The sequence below is a fragment of the Ailuropoda melanoleuca genome, chromosome 11, assembly GCF_002007445.2.
Source record: "Ailuropoda melanoleuca isolate Jingjing chromosome 11, ASM200744v2, whole genome shotgun sequence".
Lineage (NCBI taxonomy): Eukaryota > Metazoa > Chordata > Mammalia > Carnivora > Ursidae > Ailuropoda > Ailuropoda melanoleuca.
The window spans coordinates 40,946,871-40,952,870 of NC_048228.1; positions in this window are offsets into that span (position 1 = coordinate 40,946,871).

The following is a 6,000-nucleotide window of genomic DNA, read 5'->3' on the forward strand; positions in this document are numbered from 1 at the left end:
AGGAAGAAGCAGGCTCATAGCAGAAGAGCCTGATGTGGGGCTCGATCCCATAACGCCGGGATCACGCCCTGAGCCGAAGGCAGATGCTTAACCACTGTGCCACCCAGGCGCCCCTGAAATCCCCATTTTAGCACCAGGTGTGCCCCTCACGGTTACTGCCAAACTATGAGACTCCTAGTGGAGGAAGGGGACATGACCTGTAAGAGCTTTTGGAATACAATCTGTGTTACAGGGAACTTAGGGAGACCGCTGAAGTCGTGATTACAGACTGGAATAAGAGAGTGAGAGTTAAGGGAGGTGCAATTTAAGAAAGAATATTTCAGACAGAGACCCAGGCATACCCAGGACCATATGAGCTTCCTGGAATGCAAAGGTCCAAGAAGCTCTTGATGACCTACGATGCTGGGTGTTGATATTCCCCCAGCCCTTATCCTACTTTACCTACCTAAAAAGGATTTTCAGAAGACTGAATGGCTTTGGTGGAGCTGGTGATCAGGCACATATGGGGAACCGTGGTCAAGGCTCCTGTTGCTACAGACAGTTTGGAAGAAAACAAGGATAGGACATGAGGATTTGGAGTTCTAAGCAGAACATACCACTGACATAAAGAAAAAGTGGCTATTAATATAACATGTACAGGTCCAGCACTGGGAATTGGCAGGGACTCAAAGACATCAGTGCATTTATATTGGTGACAAAATGCTTGCCAGAGTTCAAGAGAAAATTGCTACAACCCATCTGCCAATTTGGGGGCTGTGCACAATAGGAATTTGGAAAGGTCTCTACATATTCAAAGGACTTTTGCTGTGACAGATGGCAGGGAACATAATTTGGAAAACAGGGCAAGTTGGAAGACGTTGCTCTAATCTAATCTAATTTAATCTAATCAAAGCAATTTAAGCAAAAAAATATTGTAGAAAGTCAATTTCCAAGGATCTTCTCTCCCCCACCCAGGGTGAAATGGTATACCACTTCAGATTGGGAAGTGATAGAGAGGTGAATATTTATGGCCTTAGAGGCCCAAATAGCAACATTAAATAAACATAAGCAATATGCAAGGTATAAAGAGTCTTTCTCCAAGGTTCCAACACCTGAAAAAATAAAAATCCAAAGAATCCACCTAAAACAAAAACACGGGGTACAAAATATTCTAGAATAGTCCCAACTTGTGTCTGGCAAGTGTGTTACTTGAATCCCAGCCTCTCTAATTTTTTTCTGTCCTTGAAATAATCTCAGGATCATTTCCAAAAAGTCCCTGCTATGGCAGGCCAGATGGAAAAAGAAAAAAAAAAAAAGAAGAAGAAGAAGGAAGTTGCCTTCATAATGTGGATTACAAAATTGAATCGGCCCAGGAGCAGTGATCTGAAAATGTCCTCATTTGTCTGACAGCTTTATCATATAGAGGGAGTGACGAGGGGAATTGCTACTCTGTGGCAAACTCTGACCAACGGGGAGGAATTTGCTGTTGAAGTGGAAATGACAAGAATTTCTGGCGACAGTTATATATCACTCAGGATTGGAAATATATAGCATGAAGAAGCAGGGACTCATGAAAGTGCCCAATTGCTATCTCCAAGTATTTGAAAAGCATCCATGTGAAAGAGAGACTTAGATTATTTTATTTATCCTAAGGAGTAGAACTAGGTCTGGGGCACCTGGGCAGCTCCATCGGCTGAGTGCCCAACTCTTGGTTTCAGGTCAGGTCATGATCTCATGGCTCATGGGATCGAGCTCCAAGTTGGGCTCTGTGCTCAGGGGAAGTCCACTTGAAGATTCTCTTCCTCTGTCCTGCCCTTGAACTCTCTCTCTCTGAGATAAATAAGTAAATCTTAAAAAAAAAAAAAAAAAAAAAAAAAAGAAGTGCAACTAGGTCCAATGACTAGAAACTACAGGGTAATAGATTTCAGTTACTATAAAGAAATAACTTTCAAATATACTCAATGCTGCTTAAAGATTTGGTAACCATAGGGGCGCCTGGGTGGCACAGCGGTTAAGCATCTGCCTTCGGCTCAGGGCGTGATCCCGGCGTTATGGGATCGAGCCCCACATCAGGCTCCTCCTCTAGGAGCCTGCTTCTTCCTCTCCCTCTCCCCCTGCTTGTGTTCCCTCTCTCTCTGGCTGTCTCTTTGTCAAATAAATAAATAAAATCTTAAAAAAAAAAAAGATTTGGTAACTATAATTACCAGAGCCACCTTTTTGGGCTTTTGTTTTGTTTTTAATCTCAATACTACAAAAATGCAGAGATTATTATTAGAGATGGGGAGTTCTCTGTTGCTAGGGGTGTCTAAACCGTGGCTGGAAAGCCTCTTGGTCAGAATTGGTCCTATAAGCACTGGGCAGAATATCAGTTAGATATTGCTGCAGAACAAACCACTGCAAAGTGTAATGGCTTCAAACAAATCTATTTAAATCTGGGGGTCAGCACTTTGAGGTAAGTTAGCTGGACAATTCTCCTGATCTTGGCTAAGTTCAGTCATATGTCTACAGCCACCTGCTGGGTCATCTGGGAACTAGGACATTCTCTGCTGCAACATTGATCCTGAAGCTGGCTGGCTTCCCACAGCAGAGAGGAAGGTCCCAACAGAGTAAGAGGAAGTGTGCTAAGAGCTAGCGTTCCATCACTGCATCCTATTGGCCAAAGCAAGTCACAAGGTCAACCAAGATGCAAGAAGTAGGGAAAGAGATCTTACCTCTTCACAGGAGGAGATAAAAAGTCATATTGAAAAGGTTTGAGCCACAGAGAGGAGTGAAGGATTGTAGTCATTTTCACTGTCTTGTATAGAAAGTCACTCAAGGATGTTGAGCAGAGGAATAATGTAATCAAATAAGCATTGTAGAATGATCACCCTAACAGTATGTTGAGAGCCATTGCTTTAATGTCCCTCAAATTATACTACAGAAAACACGAGTTATAGACCGTCTCACTTTCCATGGTTCTGATAAGCACAAAATTCAGTTACCATAGGTTTAAGTTAAATAGCATCATTTGCCAACAGCACAGTTCCAACCTCTGGTAGCAGGGTATAGTTACTGAATGATTATATAAGGTATCAACTCACTCCTTGTTCTTTAGTCCACAAATCACTATGTAAATAACAGATGCCCATCATGATCAGCGACCAATCACATCACTGTCTTCAAAGTCTGTCAGTGATCACTCACTGCTCATCCGTAATTCAGTTCACAGGCAGCGGGGAAAGATAGTTGTGGAGACTTCTTGTCTCCCGGTGATTTACCCATGTGACATTTTACAAAAACAGATCATTGAAAGAGGGACTTGGTCAAGAAAGGTGAAAGAACAGCCAAGAAACAAAAAGTGGTAACATTAGATGTCAGGTTCCAATTGAGCATACGTGGAGCTATGAAGAAATAGCTGACCACAGAACTGGCGACATTGCATACGCAGCCAGAGGAACGTGGCAACGGCAAACTTGGGGCCGTAAACGAAGAAAGTGGTTTTGACAAAAAGGATAAAGATGTTCCAGGGGAAATGACAACAGCAAAAAAACTTTACATCAAGGCAATTCTCAGAGCTATTTTACAACACTGAAAGCACAAAGGATAAAGTGTTGGAAGCTGATCCAAACTTAGGAAGGAGTATGGGAATCAGCCGCGGTAGAGAAAAGACGCTAGTTCTACATGGTAACTTAGGATGAGAGGGCAAGCGCTAGTCAAGTCCTTGTGATAAGTTTTTTACAAACATTTTAATTCTCAATCTAAGATTTTAAATTACAGTGGACTAAATAAATATTAGTTTTTCTATTCTTCATTTCCTTATATACTTTTAACCAACAATAAGAAGTTTTTAATATTTTGACAAAAGGTCACAGAGCTATTGTAATTCTTCCCATTGATGAAGATTGCTTGGCATGGTTTTGGTTTGCATAGTCGTGTTTATGGTCCCATAGTACTGTGCAAAGAAAGGACTGTCCAAGAAAGATCCTTATCAGTCAGTGAGATTGTTATTTATAGTTACCAAATTTTTTTTAAAAGATTTTATTTATTTATTCAACAGAGATAGAGACAGCCAGCGAGAGAGGGAACACAAGCAGGGGGAGTGGGAGAGGAAGAAGCAGGCTCATAGCAGAGGAGCCTGATGTGGGGCTCGATCCTGTAACGCCGGGATCACGCCCTGAGCCGAAGGCAGACGCTTAACCGCTGTGCCACCCAGGCGCCCCTATAGTTACCAAATTTGGAGTTGTTTTGGGTGTAGTAATTCTGTAATTAATAAACAAAGAAAAATTAGATATTAGGAAAACAAATTGAGTTTTAATAGTAAAAATATTTTTAATTAGAAGTAATCCCATGGGGGCACCTGGGTGGCTCAGTCCGTTAAGCATCCGACTCTTGATTTCGGCTCAGGTCATGATCTCGGGCTTATGAGATGGAGCCCTGCATTGGGCTCCATGCTCAGTGGGGAGTCTGCTTGAAGAGTCTCTCCCTCTGCCCCTCACCCTACTCGCGAGTTCTCTTTCTGTCTCTCTCTCTCTAAAAATAAAATAAATATTAAAAAAAAAAACAAATCCCATAGCTTTAAAAAAAAGATTAAACTGCTTTAAGATCTAGTAAACTACTCCCATAAGGAAAACTGAGGATATGCTTTTCCCTAAACATTACTTCAGACACAGTGATAATGATGCATAATGAGCAATAAGTAGATCTTTATCAAGAATAAAAACTTTCTGCTTCAAAATAAAAACCTGTTACAGCCTCATCAAAAACAATAGCTTCCAATTCTTTGGAAGCTGCCACTGCTTTGGGGAATGGGGGCTCCCTACCAACCTCGGAACCAGCATACTGTCTTTGTTTTGGTCCCTCCGATCATCTGAACTAGAGGAATAAATAAAAACACCTAACACCATCTCTTCCATTAGTCTCCTATGCTCCTATGGTCCGGTCCAAAAATGAGAGTCGTGAAAGCAGAAAGGGTGAATAGCGAACTGTATGCCCAGCAAACCAAGCTCATGCACCCAAAAAAGTTTTAAAAAGGTAAATGGTTAAATCATAGCTCTCCTCCCCCCACAATTAAATGGATAAAAATAAATATCCCTTTTGAGAAAGAGAAGAGGAAAAGAGGGGACAGGGAAAGGACAAACATGGGCTTTGTGTGTGTTACAGGTCTTTCTTCTGAGAGTCTCTTCATCCTAAATTACCTTAGCAAACTAAATATGGACTTGTTTTAAGGTAATAAGAAAACGGCCATATTTGCTTATTGAACAAACACCTACACAGATTTTACTGTATGCCAGACACTGTCCTGAACGCTCTGTGAATATTCACTCAGGGAATGATATCAACAACTCTTTCAGCTATTCTTATCTATCCCACTTTATAGATGTAGAAACTGAGGCACAGCGAGGTTAAGTAACTTGCCTGATATCACATAACTAGTAAGTAGCGAAGCAGGAATTTGAACCCAGGCAGACTGGCCACGGAGTCTTGCTGTTTTTCACTCAACTATGACATGTCAGTGCTTCCCACCCAGAAGTGTAGTTTGCTGTGTTTTTATTTTACTTTTCAGATCCTTCCCACTGATTTCTGTTTGTTCTGCTGAAACTTGGAAAACATTATCCTCTTTACTTATGTGTAAGAACTTGTATCTGATGCCTAATCTGTGATTTTCATTCAGTTTAATGGTCCATGAACTTTCAGTGAAATCACATTCTACATAGGGCAGAAATGTGCCTTTGTTTCTTGAAGAAAGAGAGGCCTATTTTTACAAACTTACAGTCTTTGAAGAGATAGTTATAATGGAGGTGCCTGGGTGCTGGGGTCGGTTGAGCTGTGGACTCTTGCTTTCAGCTTAGGTCTGATGTAGTGTCCTAGGGTTGAGCCCCCCATTGGGCTCCACGCTGAGCACGGAGTCTGCTTGAGACTCTTTCTCCCCCTCGCAGAGGGAGAAAAGATTTTCTTTAGAGAGAGAGAGAAAGCACAAGTCTTGGGGGGAGGAACAGAGGGAGAGGGAAAAGCAGACTCCGTGCTGAGTGCAGAGCCTGACTC